Genomic DNA, 18,390 nt, shown 5'->3' on the forward strand with positions numbered 1-18,390 from the left:
GAAGGAGGATAAGTGGGTGCCTCCATTCCTATGCCTCATACTTTTTATGTCCAGTACTGTCTGTGTTTCTACCATAAATACTCTTTTAAAATCAGGAGTCCTAGACCAGAGAATGTTCCCTGTATTCCGTATTAGCTGAGATCCAAGTATATAAAGGCCTTCTCTTTAATTAATTTCCTTTCACCCAAATCCTATCCATGGGGCGTGATCAGTAGTTATAAAACCCATCAATTCCAATGGTATGGTAATGAAAAAGCTTGATGAAATATGACTTTTGACCATACAGTAGTCAGAAGTCTAGTTCTTCATGTATTAAAGGATACCATTCGATCCATTGTGTGTTTGTCTCTGTTTAGACACTTGTGTGTAGTTGCATTGACATTTAGACAGACTTGCCTATTCTAGACATTTTCTCACTATTAAATGCACGTGACTAGCACAGTGTCTGGTTATTAGTCAATTATCATTAAATATTGGCTGCATAAGGGATGGGGATCATAGGCATTCGGAATATAGGATGATCGACTCTAATCTGGCATTATTGGATGAAAGGGGTTCTTTATTGGAACCAACTACATTTTTTTTTGTCCTTTGTAATATTAGTCTTACTTTGAGGCATGAGGGCATTTTGAGACTAGCGAAACTCCCGTAGCCTTCGGAATTATAATTTAAATCTTTTATCCTTCCAGAACTCAGGACATTTAATTTATCATGATTCATAAAAGACCAGTAATAATCCCTGTCTTTATTTAAACGTGGGCGGCATTGACTTCCCGCTGTAGGAATTGGGTGTTCTTTATCACCGTCTCTCTATCTACTTATCACAGATCCTGCATGTGTACAAAAAGCCATCTTTGTCAGTCAGGGGGAGATTTTATTAACTAAAGGTTCATTTGTTCTTCAAGTGACACTATCTCTTTGGAATTACCAGATGTTGTTCAAACTGTGCCGGCTCTGCTTTTATTCTGATGATGGCAAATGTTGAATGTGGTGAATAAATATTGGGTACTGTCCTCGGTCATCTTAAATAAATGTGATAAAATGAAAACATGTTGCCTCTGAGGTCTCATTTGTTCCCAGGAAGTCCACGGCGCAATAAGGTCCACAGACAATGAAAGGCAAATCAGCCATTCACTGGGTGTTCCATTAGGAGACGTTCTTGTCATTTTCCCGATTGCATTTTAGATTAATATATAGCGTGAGATAGGATGGCATGTATTGAGATGATGCCACAGTGCCATGGCCAAATTGTTTTGTTATAACGACATGATACAGACAATTAGATGCATTGTGGTGATCTTCCCTAGAAAGTTGCATTTAAAAGAGAAAGTGGCAGAAAATAAATTAATAGTAAATTTCTTATGACTTAGACCCGAAGGGACTCATGTGAATGCAGGTGTTATATTTTGATCCTTCTTTGCTACCATGGCAAGACTGGTGACTATCTTCTGAGGAGGAGTAGAGGGGATTTCACTTAACTGGATGATCCCAGAGCTGACGTTTATGTTGTGCATTGCCGAGCCATGTATTAAATATTTATAATATATGTTATATAATATGTTATTATATATTATATAATATGTTATTTTATAATATGGATTATAGAATATGTAATATATAATATATTATATATAATATATAATATATATAATATGTATTATATAATCTAATATATATTATAATTATATAATTATTATTATATATTATATAATGTATTATATAATTATGTATTATTATATAATTGTATATTATTATATATTGTAATTTTTTTTAAGAGAACATGGATTTCCTGATAGGAAATGGGAAAGTTTTTGAACTGTATGACTTGAGTCACTTGAGACTTGAGTCACCTGTCATGTTGGAAGGGCATTGGAGAATCAGCCACCTGATGTAGAACTTTGTCATGACTTTCAAAAGTTTTCCGTACAAATTGACACATGGGGCTTTTGGCTTAATATATAATAATATGTATTAATATTATATAATTTAATATACATTAATATTATATAATTATTATAATTACATAATAATATAATTATTATATAATATACTAATAATATAATTATTATATAATATACAATTATATAATAATACATAATTATATAATTATAATATAATTATAATAATTCCTATAAATATATAATAATTATATAATAATATACAATTTTATATAATATAAAAAAGTGGGAAAGAACAATGTGGCAAAACAGACATTTTGGAATCACCACGCCCTTCTTTTGTGGCTGATGCATGACACCCGTGAATTAAGATTAAAAAGAGGATATAAAGCAGAATCTTGCTTTCACAGTGGGGGAAAATCTTATGAATGCTTTGAAAATAATTGCCAATAATTATACTCAAATTGTATTACATCAAGAAATGGAGATGTGAACCAGACTGGGACAGGAAGATTTCACAGTAACAGCCACAATTTCTCTAATTTATTACATTGTCATCCGTCTTGTGATTTAACGTCCTTTTTCACAGTCTGCGGTAATATATGGAATTACTAAAAGTTGGCGGCTGTCTGTTGTTCAGAAATGTTGAAAGAAATGAAGTGTTTCTGTGGGTGTTGCCGAAGTCCTGTTGAAAGGGTAGTTAAGTATCGCTGATTAATTCCCATTCTCTCTCTGATGAAATGGAGAAGGGGAAAATGCTCCTTTGTACCGAGTATCTCATTGCAAACTGCAGCCCAGAAGTTGCATAAGCATTTTCCTTCCTCGGTATAAATTGATTTGCTGTGAAAAATCTCAGACGGTTCCATTTCAAGGCAATGTTTTATTTGGTGGTGCAGGACAAATGTAGAGCTAAATAGATTTGTAGGCTAATTTATTGGTCATTTTAATATTGTGTATTCTCCCCTTCGGTGTGTTAAGTACTTCACCGATGCTTCTTCAGCTATATACTGCTTATGGCGTGCCCAACTCATCTTAATTAAATTCTTTCTTGCAACAACCTCATTTTTGCTCGTGGAATACGTTGCTGTCACTGTGAAACATTTTCTAGGAAAATGGAGATATATTTTTCATAAATTAGGCTCTTTTTTAAGGCTCTAAATATTAGTCACTTAAATTGATATTAAGTTATTATGTACTCCAAATCAGTGCTTTATAAGTCTTTCAAAAACTGTCTGTTGCCCAGAAGCCTGGGAGGAGTGTGATAGAGCTGGAGGGTAATGTGCAGGTGTGTTGGGTTAGTGATGGGTGAAATGACTTTATGTGACTCGTCCCCACCTCCCATTGTCAGAGGCAATCAGAGAAAGCATTTTGCAAATCGACAATAAGAAAGAGGCCTTACAGAGCATGTTGCCGCTGTCACAGCCGCTGCTACTGCCACTGCTGCTGGCACCCCTGCTGAGATCAGCTCAGTGCCATCTTCTCTTTTAGAAAGAGGAGAAGAGTTTATTCTGAACTATGCATTTTTTATTTTTATTTATTTGTTTATTTTTTTTAAGAAAACATGGATTTCCTGACAGGAAATGGGAAGCTTTTTGAGCTGTATGACTTGAGTCACCTGTCATGTTGGAAGGGCATTGGAGAATCAGCCGCCTGATGTAGAACTTTGTCATGACTTTCAAAAGTTTTCCCTACAAATTGACACATGGGGCTTTTGGCTTTTGTCCTGGGGACACGGCAGCTGTCATGTCAATGTCTAGATAAATTGTGCCTTATAACCAAAGATGGCTAATTAAACAGAACAAAACACCCAAACTGGTGCTTATTCATTCCTTCAGTCCGTCCCACTCTCACACAGGTGAAGAGTATGTTTCAGTTAAGATGATGAACGTGCTTTCCCCACCCCTTGTCTTAAATCCTCCAGCCCACTAGCTCTTGCCTTGCAGCCATGCTGACTGTCTTTTATTCCCCCAAACATACCCAGCTCCTGCTGATGGGATGCTGTGAGCATTCTGCTCCCTCTGTCTGGAATGGGCCCCTCCCGCCTCACCACAACCTTTGCAGAGTTAGCTTTTACTTCTCCTTTCAATCTCAGCTCAAGAATGCCACTTCCCCCAGGAAAGTCTTTCCTGGAATTCCCACCCTTAAAGCAACTCCAACTCCCTAAGATAGATGAGAATATGTCCATATTTGGTCTCATAGTTCCTTGTACTTTTCCTCCAGTTTATATATACATATATATGTGTCTGTGTGTGAGAAACTATATGTATCAGTATATATATGACTGTGTGTGTGTGTATATAATATATATTTATATATATTATATATAATTATAATATATTATAAATAATTATATATAATATATAATTATAATATATAAATAATTATATATAATATATAATTATAATATATAAATAATTATATATAATATATAATTATAATATATAAATATATAAACTATAGTATATTATAAATATTTATAATATATAATTATGTATATATATTTTTATATATATACACACACACACACAGTCACATGTCATGTCAGTGTCTAGATAAGTTGTGCCTTATAACCAAAAGTGGTTAATTAAACAAAACACCCAAACAGGGGTATATTCATTCTGTCAGTCTGTTTCTCTCACATGTATGAAGAACATGTATATGTATGTGTGTATATGTGTGTATATATATACACACACGTATATATACATATATAGATACAGATCCACACACAGCTGCTGGTATCACTGCTGAGCTCATCTCAGTGCCATCTTCTCTTTTAGACAGAGGAGAAGAGTTTATCCTGAACTTTGCATTTTTTGAGAAAACATGAATTTTCTGTTCAGGAAATGGGAAGCTTTTTGAACTGTATGACTTGAGTCACCTGTCATATTGGAAGGACACTGGAAAATGGGACAGGTGGGTGTATATATATATACACACACACACACATACACACATGTATACACACATACATGTGAATATATACCCACACACACAAATATGCACATACATATATATCTGTGTGTATATATATCCCTCTATTAATCTGTGTGTGTCTATATATCTGTATCTCTCTATATCTATATATTGAACACCTACTACGTGCCAGGCGCTCTTCCTGCATTTGCAACTTGTTGGTGTAAAGATGACAAACTGAAGTTGTTCCCTGAAGCTCCTTTATCTGCCTGAAGTCTCGACCCACCAAAGAAGAAAACAAGAACCTCTAGTTCCTTCCCTGAGTTATCATTAATTGAACCCATATTGCAGGAAGAAAGACTGATGTCTTCCAACACACATGAACAGACTTTTGTCATAGGCCATTGTTCTTCAAGCCCATTGAGTTCCCGTAAAAATCACTTACTACCTATGCTAAAATGATCCATGCTTTCCCATCTCCCTTTCCCCTAAGAAGGAGGATATATAACCTTCTGTATCACATTGTGTGATGGTGTAATCATCACTCTGTTATTCTCCCCATGCATGGTAATCAATTTCTTTGCCATGTATTGGGGTGGGGGGAGTCAAGCCCTCATGAAGTCAATATTCTAGTTGGGGAGAAAAACAGTGAAAAGTGTGCATGATACCTGAGCAAATTATGTTAGAACATGAGCAGTGCTATGGAAAAAAAGAAAACCGAGACAGAAAAGGATGAGGAGGGCAGGAGAGCAGGGGTGGAAGAATCCATAGCAATTTTAAATGAGGAGGAGGGGGCCGGGGTGGGTCTCACTGTGAAGGTCACATTTCGGCACAGAGCCAGCTGCCTGGAATTTGGAAGAAGAACATTCCAGGCAGTGAAAATAGTCAAAGCAAAAGATGTAAGTCGTGAGAGTAGTCCTCTGTTCAAGGGACAATAGAAGGGCCAGAGGGAGTGGAGCAGAAAATAGCAGGGAATGAGTTGAGGGAAGAAGCAAGGTGAGGAGGAGGTGCAAGCCACATATGACTTGTAGACATTCAGGGCCTTTGGATTTTACTCGAGTAAAATAGGGTCTTGGACTTACATTTCAAATGAATGATTTGAACTTCTGCATTGAAAATTGATTTTGAGGATGCTTAATGCAATTTATAGCCATGTACTTACTTTTGCGATTATATGGTTGGTGTCTGTCTCTCCCATAGACTGTAGGCTCTAAGAGGGCTGGAGTACTATCTGTCTTGCTCTTCATTGAATCTCCAAGATCAAGCCTAGTGCTTGGCATGTTGCTGTCCAATAAATATTCAATGTGAAAGGATAAAATGAATGCAGGCCACATCAAGATGATGCTAGTTGGCATTCATCCCTCAGAGGCATGTGCTGTAGATAGTCAATGTGCAAATTTCAACTTGTATCCATCCACTTAAAGATGACTTCAAACGTGCCCTCCAACCGGAGGCTTAAGTTGAATTATCTACCTAATTGTTGCTATGTGCAGCTGTTTTTCATTAGTCCTGTTTTAATTTGCAGTCTATGAACTTTGATATTTCTAACAGAAAGAAATTGGATACTAGTCTGGAAGGCTTCCCTCCTTAAAATGAATATGCTTCACACCCAAGCAAATGACTGGAAAGGTTCCCTGTTGTCCGCTAGGGAAATGATTCATGGGGGCAGGGGCTGTCCACAGCAGACCAGAATGTTACAGTCTGCTGGGTAAAGGATCCATGGTTTCAGAATTAGTATGCATGCATTCCATAATACATATTTACCTGGTAGTCTGTAACCATTCAGTAGAACTGTTACAGTCTAGTAAGTAAATAACGTGTTTTTCAAAATTAGAATGTGTACCGAATATGTATTTACCCAATACGCTGTAACAGTTCCGAGGAAACCTTCCCTCTTGGTAGTCTGTCGTACTGACTTATGGATATGGGTGTAATGTTGTTTTGAATATGAACACAGTGTAAAGGAAGATGTGCGATTTTTAGAAGGGCGAGGGGTTGTCATGTAGAACAAACCAATTTTAGGAGGAAAATTCAATTCCGTTGCAGAATCTGTTCCTGCGATTCTTCTCCTTTCTTTCATTGTATCTTATTTTCTCTTTTTGTTTTTTCTTTTGTGCCAGTTTCTGGGAAGATTGCTAATGACACCAGGATGAATTTTTAAATAGTGTAATTTAATTATTGGTAACATCATATGGATTTATAAGTGATTAGTGGACAGATTTCTGAACATGCATAGGGGCCGGTTTTTTAGTTGCTAATATCATGGTCTTGGAGGAATCCACAAGTTGGATTCTGGTGAATAATTTCATGACAGTATTGGCAGCGCTTTGCCTAATGAGTATGTATCACTCTGGCCTGGGTAAGTCAAGCAAAAGCTAACCATGTTCACATCAGCCATCTAGATATGTTATACAGGAACAAATTGTGTAGAGATGATTATGAGGCCATCTTGGTGCTTTAAGACATGGAGTTTTCAGTGGGATATTACTAATTTCCATCATAACTGATGTTCAGCTGCATTTCTACTGATGTTGACTGTATGGGTAGAGAATTAGACTCCACAGTTCAAGATAGTTCATGGATAAGTAACATTGTAGTCAAGAGTTTGTGGCTCTGGAATGAGATGACTTGGGTGCCAGCCCTCGGAACTCGTATCAGTGATTTAACCACTTTAAGACCGGATTACCTTATCTGTACAATTAGAGATTGCCTTATGTGTACACTCATTGCACAGAACACTAATTGTACAGATAAGGCAACATTAGTGTTCACTTTATAACATTCTTGTGAGTGAAATAGTACCCACAAACTGTGTGTCACTCTTCAGAGCACATATTGAGTATTTAATAGGCATCACCAACTGTTGTCTATAACTACTGTGGAAATTCAGCTCTGCTGGGATACAGGAGGTATATGTAGCAGGATTAGCAAGGGTGACTCAGTCCAGGTCTCCAAGTATTTGGTTTAGAAGTAAATGAAGACACCAGGCGTGTAATTGGATATTTCACTAATAGGTTATAAGTGGTTATGCAAGTTTCTAAACATCTTGCGTGTTTTAATAAATACTTTCAGTTGACAAATGAGAAAGCAACCATGAATCCGAGTCTCTTACTTGGAACCATGTGAAACAGTGATTTATGAAATGCCCTTTAAAACTCCTTGGAGGTTCATATTCTGCACAAGTTGCTTTTTTTTTTCTTTCTAATTGAGAAAGCTGCTATATTTTGAGTCTGTGTAAGCAACTGCAGGCCTTGATTCTTTTTTTTTTTTTTTTTTTTTTTTTTTTTTGCGCAGTTGGGCAGAGAGCCATAGGGTGAGTCCCACAGCCCTTTCCTGGGTATGTCCTTCTGTGTGATGTACCTTCCGTGAAGCTTTACCAGCATGTTTTATCATGTGTTCAATGTCATTTGCACAATTAGACTCAGATGCTGCAGGGGCAGGGGGCCATGGAGTATACCCACTGCTTCCAAGTGCTATTTCCCCAGGCCCAAGTGCAATTGCTGGTGCAAAATGAATACTCAGGTGGTTCCTGTGTTGTCCTCCTTTGTGACCCTGTCTCTCTGAATTAATTCTAGTCCATGGCACTGCGTGACTTCCAAGAAAATTTTAGCATCCTGTGCAACATGCGTGAGATTTAGAAGCATTGTCTGTTGACATTATTCTTTATGAACATTTAGTGGGAGCTTACTATGGGCCAGGCACTATTCTAAGCATTTCACATCATTATTTCATACCAATCCATTTAAGTCAATCGTATTATTATCCTCATTTATCAGATAAGAAACTGGGATCCCCCCTAGATTGGATGTGTATAAGTTATTAAGATGTAAGTCAAAAAATTCAGTGCATTCCTAGAGCCCAGAGTCCCTAATATCTACTCTACCTTGTCTCCCAAGGAAAATACCATTGTCAGAAGTTGGGTAAACAGATCAAAAGATGGCTGGGTGTGGTGGCTCACACCTGTACTTTCAGCACTTTGTGAGGCCAAAGTGGGCAGATTGTTTGAGCTCAGGGGTTCACGACCACTATCAGCAACATGGCAAAATCTCATCTCTACAAAAATACAAAAAAGTAGCCAAGCATGGTGGCACATGCCGGTAGTCCCAGCTACTCAAGGAGGCTGAGGTGGAAGGATCAGTAGGGCTTGGGAGGGGGAGGTTGCAGGGAGCTGAGACCGAGCCACTGCAATCCAGTCTGGGTGACAGTGAGATCCTGTCTCTCTCTCTCTCTCTCTCTCTCTCTCTCTGTGTGTGTGTGTGTGTGTGTGTGTGTGTGTGTAGATTATCAAAAAAACAAATGGTAGGTAGGACTTAGATGCATTTAAGTGTTGATATGGTTTGGCTGTGTGTCCCCAACCAAATCTCATCTTGAATTAGAGTCCCCATAATCCCCACGTGTCGAGGGAGGGACCTAGTGGGAGGTGATTGGATCATGGAGGTGGTTTCCCCCATGCTCTTGTGATAGTGAATGAGCTCTCACGACATTTGATGGTTTTATAAGTGTTGAACGAGTGTTTACTTCCTCCACATGCTCACTTCTCTTTTGCTGCCTTGTGAAGAGGTGAGTGTTTTGCCTTCTCCCATGATTGTAAGTTTTCTGAGGCCTCCCCAGCTATGTGGAAGTGAGAGTCAATTAAACCTCTTTTCTTTATAAATTACCCAGGCTCAGAAAAGTTCTTTATAGCAGTGTGAAAACAGACTAATATGAGTGTAATGTACATTTCTGGGAACTAGTCCAAAAATTCTGCGTACTATACAGAAGTCACATGACCGTGGTTTCCATCAATAATGCTCCTCTTTACCAGGGGAGTTTAGATCAGATGGAGTATGCAAATAAGTCTTTTTGGAATAAACACAACCCTAAAGGGAATCATTGCTCTAATACAGAACCTAGTCCTGTGTTTCAGCACGGCTTGAATCCTATGTTTATGTAAAAGAACTCTCAGGGAATGATTACCTAGGTTTTAACATAGAGTGGAGAATCTACAATTATTATCACCAAAACGGTAACCCCACTGCAAGCAGGAGCACATTGAAATCACACTTCTCCAAAACGGTCTTCAGAATGTACATTCCAGTCCTTATTTTTCCTTCAGTCTTCTTCCATGATCTTCTTTCTGTCTCCACGTCTAGCATCTCACACAGGCCACCACCACCTTTTGCTACAGTATCCTGGTAACTGGCTTCCCTGTCTCCTTGGTTTAAAATCCCTTCTAAGATCCTCCTTTAGTGCAGCTAAAATGCTCTTTAAGAAAGAAACCTAACCATCTCAGCCCACCTACAACAGCTCTGTGTTACCCTTGGGATACAGTCCCACGTGTATAACATGATTTTTCAAAGCCTTTCAGGAAGCAGCCCCTGCCTTCTTTACAGGCTCTTTGTTCCCTACTCCACCCACAATACAACCACACATGGCTCCATTCAGTGACCCTGAGTGCCTTGCTCTCTCTCACCTCCGGGTCTTGAAACCCCTGCCTGGAACACTGTTTCCCCTCGTCTTTGCTTTGCCCATTATCTTAATCTATTGGTGTTGCTATAAAGGAATCCCTGAGGCTAGATACTTTATAAAGAAAAAAGGCTTATTTATCTCATGGTTCTGCAGATGGTACAGGAAGCATGGCATCAGCATTTTCTGCTGGCGAGGGCTTTAGGCTGCTTGCCCTCATGGTGGGAGGTGAAGGGGAGCTGGTGTGTGCAGAGATCACACGACAAGAGAAGAAGGAGGGAGGTGCCAGGCTCTTTTTAAAAATCATCTCTCTTGGGAACTAATAGAGTGAGACCACTCACCCCACTTCTGGGAAAAGGATGAATCTATTCATGAGAGATGCACCCCCATGACCCAAAGACCTCCCGTTAGGTCTGCCTCCCACAGTGGGGATCAGTCTTCAACATGAGATTTGGAGGGGACGGACATGTAAACTACAGCACCCATGTTGTTTCTTCTTCTTCCCAACAAGCCATTTCTAGCCACCCTTCACCTCCACCAACCTTAACCTCACAATCACTTCTGGATGTTCTTCTAGCATCCACTGTGGATTGTTCTAGACTCTTGAATTTTCTGTTTTCCACGGAAGTCTGTAAGCTTGATGAGGATAAAAACCGTGATTGCCTCACTTACCCTCATTGTGAAGGAATGAATGGGATGGTGCAGAAACTCCAGAGAATCATGTATATATGGAACATGCTCTTTTGTTTTTCATGAAAATGTGTGGCAGTATTGGCTGGGCTGCAGTGCACACAAGTGAATATTATTCAGCTATAGAAAGAATGAAATACTGTGTTCGTAAAAACATGGATAAACGGCGTGAACCTGGGAGGCGGAGCTTGCAGTGAGCCGAGATTGCACCACGGCACTCCAGCCTGGGCAACAGAGTGAGACTCTGTCTCAAAAACCATGGATAAACCTGGAGGACACTGTGCTAAGTGAAATAAGCCAGGCACAGAAAGACAAATACTGCATGATCTCACTTATATATGGAACCTAAATAGCTGAACTCTTGGAAGCAGAGTAGAAAGGTGGTTGGCAGGGGTTGGGGGTGGGGGAAATGGAGAGCCATTGGTCTAAAGATACAAAATTTCAGTAAAAAAATGAACAGGTTCTGAGGATCTTGTTCCCCAGCGTGGGTGGTGATGGATGTGTTAATTAATTTGATTGTGGTAATCATGACACAATGCAGACACAAATCATCACATTGTACCCCTTGAACCTATTCAGTCCTTATTTAAATATTTTTTAAATTAAAGCATTTGTGGCTGGGTGCAGTGACTCATGTCTATAATCCCAGCACTTTGAGAGGCTAAGGTAGGAGGATCACTTGGGGTCAGGAGTTCAAGACCAGCTTGGCCAACATGGTGAAACCCCATTTGTACTAAAAATACAAAAATTAGCCGGACGTGCTGGCATGCACCTGTAATCCTGAGGAGACTGAGGGAGGAGAATTGCTTGAACCCAGGAAGCGGAGGTTGCAGTGAGCAGAGATTGCACCATGGCACTCGAGCCTGGGTGCGAAGACTGTCTCAAAAAAAAAAAAAAAAAATTAAAGCATTTGCAACAGGGAAGGTAAACTACAGTGATAACAAAACACGACTCATTATAGAAAAGATATGGTACAAATAGCCCTAGGCCCCCAAATGTCAAATGACTTTTTCTTTAATTTGTGCTATAAGCTCACCTGATGAAAAAGAGGGCTGGACGGATTAGCAGCCATGTGAGGGTATCAACCATGGTAAGGCAGGTTATACTGTAGTAACGCACAACCCCCAACATCCATGGCTTAAAAGAACCAATGTGCTTTGTTTTGTTCTCGTTTTTGTTTTTGTCTCACATATTTCTCTCTGTCCATCCTGGGCTGGCTGGGAGTGCTGCTCTATTTCTTTTTCATGCAGGGTCACAGGTTACACCTTTTCTGCAGTTACCAGGATGGAGAACAAACACAGTTAATTGCACACGGGTGCTTAAAGGTGTTATCCCAAAGTGAGGTATGTCACCGCTGTTCACATTTCATTAGCCAAAACAAGACATTCAGCTATGCCCAAGTTCAAGAAGGCAAGGAGGCACAATCACCTCCTTTGTTCTGAAGGAAAAAACAGAATTATTTGGTGGAAAGCAACCACCACCATGAGAAAAGGAGCCACAGGCCAGTCTCACGGCATCGCGGGGAACAGCTGTGCCTAACTGCACCTCGATTCCAAGTGTGATCCTGACAGAAGCAGTACCTTTAAGATGCGTAGCCATAGTATTTTCATTCTCATCTATGTAACTTTTAGGAATTTTGTGGCTAGACACAGGGACCTCCATTTGATTTTTTTTTTCCTTCTCTTCTTAGCCTAGTTTGAAATGTTGGCCCTCTTAATCAACAGAGACTTTTATTAATGTGCAATGAATATCCAGTTTCAAACCATGGGCTGCTTATCCCTTGAGCATTTGTTGAGACCTTTGTTTGCTGAAATACTACTTTATTTCATTTCTTATTATCTTTAGAAGGTATTACTGATATGTATTCATTTTGACCCCTTTACGCACACTTCTCAACTCTGTCTTCTCTGCAGGCTAAATCAGTATTCCATCCCACTTTTCATCTTTACTGTTCCTGGCACTCTCATCTATATGAGAAACAGGATCTGTGTTTGACAAGCATGCTTACCCTTTGCTTACTGTTTTAATAAAATTTTCTATCAGCATTTTTATCTGCAGTAGCAGTCGAGGCACTATTTGATATTGAGATGCTAGATTTCATGGACTTTGAAATATTTTCCCCATATCTTTTTTGGCAAGTCTTTGAACATAGACCACAAAAAATTGACATGTTGGAGATGAATTTGCAGACTCTAAGTTAACTAATGACTACCTGTCCCAGCTTAAATTGTGTTCTAGGATTGAAACATTATATTACACAGCCAAATCATTGAAATTAATGGTCAGACTGTTCCATAACTGAGTTAGTTTCCCATGAGACTGATACTCTATTAAATCAGCAGGCTGTCCAAATTTCCCTGCATAGCCTTTGGTTTGGGGATAATGTTGACCCGGTCTTGGCAATTTCAAAGCAGTACCAAGCAGTCACACTGTTTTAAGTGGAGAATGATGAGGAGCAGCTTCCTAATCTCCAAATTTCATTCAGATACGCTATCTTATTTCATCCCCTTTATCCTCTGAGGCAAATTATTATTGCCCTGAACACAGAGATGGGGAAACTGAGGCACGGGTATTACTCTGTGTGCTGAAGATTATTCAGCTACTGAATAGCCCGGGTTCGTTTGGTCTTTCTGTCCCTAGATCTCCTCTTGGCTGGCAATTCTTATGATTCAGGACTCTTCTCAAATCTCTCTCATGAGAGAGGCCTTTCTTAGCTGCTCCAGCCACAGAGACAGTCACCCTGGTTCTCTGCTCTGTCACCTTCATAGCCCTTATTACTATTTCATTGCGTTTCTTATGCGTCTGCTTGTTTTCAGTCTCTGTCCGCTCGAGAACAAAGGAAAGGACCTTGTCTCTTTAGTGTCAGTGCCACATCCCAGCACTACAACAGTGCCTGGCACCCAGTAGATGTTCTGAAATTTCAATGGATGGATGCCTATTTACATGCTGTGCTTTTTTTTCTCTCTCAGGACCGCATTATTGACTTACTCCATACAAAACAACAAATTAAGCATTTAGGGCTTTTTGGACAAACCCCACTGTTTTTAAAATATTTTTTAAATTTCTTTTTAGAGACAGGGTCTCACTCTGTCACCCAGGCTGGAGTGAGTGGTAAGATCACAGTTTGCTGGAACCTTGAACTCCCAGGCTCAAGCAGTCCTCCCACCTCAGCCTCCCAAGTAGCTGGGACTACAGGTGCACGTCACCACACCAGGCTAATTATTTAAAATCTTTGTAGACATGGGGTCTTACTATGTTGGCCAGGCTAGCCTTGAACTTCTGGCCTGAAGTGGTCCACTATTTAAGGTCTTTGACCGCTCAGCTTTACGGGTAACGGCATGTACTAGTTATCTAATACCGTGTAACAAATTACTCCCAACGTTAGCCTTTCAAAACAACAAGTGTTTCTTTTTCATCTCATATAGTTTCTGAGGTTCAGGAATCTGGGAGTGGCTCTCGCTCTGGTTTCCTTGTGAGGTGGTGGTTCAGCCCATCAGCTAGGGAAGCAGTTAGTGACAGTTGGAGGTACCGCCTTTAGACTCACTCATACGGATGTTGTCAGGCCTCAGTTCTTCACCACATGGGCCTCTTTACAGGCTGCTGGAGTGTCCTGGAGACATGGTGGATGGCTCTCCACCAAAGTGAGTTATGAGACAGAGAAAGTGGAGAGAGAAAAGGGGGAAAAAGGGGAGAGATGCTAAGATGGAAGCCGCAGTTTTTTATAACCCAACCTCAGAGTGACATACCATCACTTCTGCCATGTTCCATTGGAACTCTGGTACAGTGTGGGAGGAGATGGCACAAAGGCACGAATACTGGAAGATGGAGATTATGTCAGGGCCATCGTGGGAGCTGATTCTCATGGATCTTGTTCCAATTCTCAGAAGAGAGCCCTGGATGGAACATGTAACTCTGTATGCCAGTAAATAATTTCCCAAGGTCTTCTTCCATTTCAGGGGCCAGCTGGGGGGAAACTTTGACTACCAGTGTGCGTATAACTCTTTTTAAAATTATTTTTTGAGATGGAGTCTTGCTCTGACACCTAGGCTGGGGTGCAGTGGTGCGATCTCGGGTCGCTACAACCTCTACCTCTTGGATTCAAGCCATTCTCCTGCCTCAGCCCCCACCCAAGTAGCTGGGACTACAGGCACCTGCTATTATGCCCAGGTGATTTTTATATTTTTAGTAGAGGTGGGATTTCACCACATTGGCCAGGCTGGTCTCAAACTCCCGACCTTAAATGATCTGCCTGCCTCAGCCTCCCACAGTACTGGGATTAGAGATAACTCTTGGATAATATAATAATTACGAATGCAGATTCTGGTGCCAGCAGCTCAACTTTGAATACTGCCTCTGCCGCTTGATAGCTATGTAAACTGAGGATGTTTTGAAGCTTTTCCGCTTCCAGTATTGTGGAAGCGATGTATTAGTTACCTAATACTCCATATTCGTTGTCTAATACTGTGTAACAAATTACTCCCAAAGTTAGCATCTCAAAACAACAAACTTTTTTTTTTAATCTCATAGAGTTGAATGAGTTTTCATCTCATTGCTGTAGAATGGGATCCTAATAGTATCTGCCTCATGGAGTTGTGAGGATTCAGTAAGTTACTTCATGTGATGCTCATAGAGGAATGTTTGCCAGACATAGAGCACTTAGGAAGTGTTGACTTTTATTCTTTGGATTATCACATAGCTAATCAATGCCAAAGTGACTGTTGCTTTCCATAGCTTATCCTTCAATAGGTGGAAGTGTCCTAGACAGACCTCTGAGATGAAGTCGGTCCAAACAATTTCTGGCAAGCTATGAGCTGCAACTGGGTTAAATTCTTGCCACGTGGAGAAATATACTTTTCTGTTGCAGAGGTTTCATGTCCACGGGTGGTTTTCTGTGGGAACCCATCCTGTGAGTACCTTCACAATAACAGCTTACCTACCATCCAGAATTTAGCATTTTCCCTTTGTTCTCTAGGGAAAACCCAAGCATACCTTCCTGAGTGGTTGGCCAGTGGCTGAATTCCATGGCTGTTTTGATAAGTTCTCTTTAAGCAGATTTTTCATGTCTTCCCTATTTATATCTTTTCAAATCCAATCTCCTTCAATCAATTTTAATCCCCTAATGTGTTTGCTATAAGTACTGTACAATTCACTTGTCCTCAATAATAAAATTCATTTTGGTGCAGCCTGCCGGTAATTTGTTTGAGAAGAAGTCGTTAGGAAACCCGTGCATTCTCTTCTGATTTAGAGGACGACCTTCAGTATTGATAGCATTTTGTTGTCATGCGCTTGAAGAATTCTTTCATGACTGACAGTGCTGTTTAAATAATGGACTGCAGAGCCATGTGTTTAAATGAAATCTGACTACACTAATTTCGTTATATATTAGGAAACTTCAATTGTTCTACAAGGACACGATTTCATTGACCGTGGATTTATATTTTCAGTTTGTACAAATTATACCCATTGTGTATTGCTCCCCCTTCACTGTAAAATACTCTTTTGTTTTGAAAATCAGTGTTTTCATTGTTTTACCTCTCCACGTACCCTGCATAAGCAAAGGATTTTGCTCCAGGTCCCCTCCTAGAACAGGCCAAAGTAAGTAAAATCGAGTATTTTTTATAGGAAAGATAGAAAAGTATAGCATTATTGACTCAGCTTAATACTGAGTTAATACACTCTCATAAGGCTCAGAAGATATAATAGATCAACTTTACTCTATGCCTCTCTATATATACACATACATACACATATAAAATATAATTTATATATGTCAGCTTAATTGGAAAAATAAACAGGAGAATGTTTTATTTATCTGTATCTCTAGCTTTTTTAAAAAGCACATGAAGACAAAGCACCTTTTTATTTAGAGTTGGCTAAAAATTATCAGTCATATGTAGATGATTTTGCAATATCTGCCAACTTCCTACTCAGGCAAAGTTATAGCAGATGGCAGAATTTATGTGCCATGTGGCATTTGTTTAAGTGTGGAAATAGCTAATAATTTTTCCTCGATTATTATAACTATTTTACTTTTAAAGACTCAATTAACTTTGAAATACCATCCTTGATGGGTGCCTCAGTTAAGGGTGGGGTGAGGAGAAGGAAGAGAAATTTGAAATCTTGCAGGGCCCTTGATTGAATAACGGTTATATTGCTCATTAATCAGAGGCTCTGAGTACCCTGTTTTCAAAATAGCGTTATTGTGTCCTAAATATAGACTCCCATGGAACTGTTAAGGAGAAGGTCCTATTGAGATGAGCAGGCACTGTGGATTGGCCTTTCTACTACAAAGGACCGGGATTCACATTTGCAAGTTCACAGGTCCCCAGGGAGAACCTCTTGGAGTCAACATCATTTCAAGCATGTAGCGCATAATTTGTTTTGATAACTACAAACAAAAGGGGTCTATTTCCCAAAGGCTTCTTCGAAAATTGTCAGAGGCTCTTCCCCTTGATAATGTGAGCTGCTGCTCCCAGGGCTGAGGGCCTGTGAACCGCAGCAGGACTGGAATCCGGTGGGAGGAGCAAGGAAGCTGCAGGGGGTGATGGCGGGCATCCTTCCAGAGAGAAGGGCACAGCCTAACCCTGGGAGACCATTCCTTTCAGGAATCGATATCAGGCGACTGTGATCTATGGCAGAGACCCAGTGCTCACAGTGATTTTTAAGTTGTGTATGCTTCAAATGCACTTTCTTTCCTGATTTGAGTTTTTCTACTTAGGTGAAGTAAGAGGCAAGGGGTTACGTGTGCTGCAGTAGCCGGGGAGAGAGGAGAGGATTTGATGGAAAACATCAAGGACCTATTGCTTGCCTGTTTCCTAGAAATCCTTACCCGTAATCAGCTCATTACAGAGAATCTTGGGGTTCTCTTGAGTCTGCTGAAGGCATGCCTCCTGAGATTCATGGAATAGAGCAAAGGGCTCCGTCAGGAAATATTTATTACAGAGAAGAAAGAAGAATGCACCAGCAGAGTTCTGGGCCCGCTGCAGTCACTCAGTAAATATTCTTTGAATGAATTTATTTATAGAAAAGCATATGTAAAAACATGAGTCATTATCATGAGTGGCCTGATTGAGGATGATTTTTCTTTTCTTAGTTTTTACAACTGTTGGTAACATTTGATTAATTACTTTTATTACAATTATGATTATCATCATCATTTTGTATACAGGTCTACTCCTTGCGTGTGTTAACAATTTGGTGATAGCCTTTCACATTTTTATACCTTTACATTGCCTATATAAGCATACAGTTTAGTTCTAATATACATGAAATAATAAAAAGTGGATTTTTCTGCAATTATACACTTAGCAAGCATTCTGGGGGCTCTTTATTTATTAGAACATAATCTCATTCTCATCTCATTCTTTTTAAAACGTTACTTGATATCCCATAGTGGAGGTATAATATTTATTTAAATATTTTTGCCTATATTTGATTTCAT

General features: G+C 39.6%; 1 protein-coding gene and 1 long non-coding RNA gene across 32 annotated transcripts in view; one reads left to right on the forward strand and one right to left on the reverse strand.

Moving 5' to 3' along the window:
- Positions 1-18,390, forward strand: part of RBFOX1 (RNA binding fox-1 homolog 1) — a 2,485,711-nt gene that overhangs the window by 1,329,581 nt on the left and 1,137,740 nt on the right. The gene's annotated exons all lie outside the window — the stretch shown is intronic.
- LOC144337918 (uncharacterized) lies at positions 8,525-11,855 on the reverse strand. Its single transcript, XR_013411559.1, has 2 exons — positions 11,650-11,855; positions 8,525-10,048 (listed from the first exon to the last, which is right to left on the reverse strand). It is a non-coding gene; the product is annotated as an uncharacterized LOC144337918 (long non-coding RNA).

Source organism: Macaca mulatta, chromosome 20 (genome assembly GCF_049350105.2).
Source record: "Macaca mulatta isolate MMU2019108-1 chromosome 20, T2T-MMU8v2.0, whole genome shotgun sequence".
Taxonomy (NCBI): domain Eukaryota; kingdom Metazoa; phylum Chordata; class Mammalia; order Primates; family Cercopithecidae; genus Macaca; species Macaca mulatta.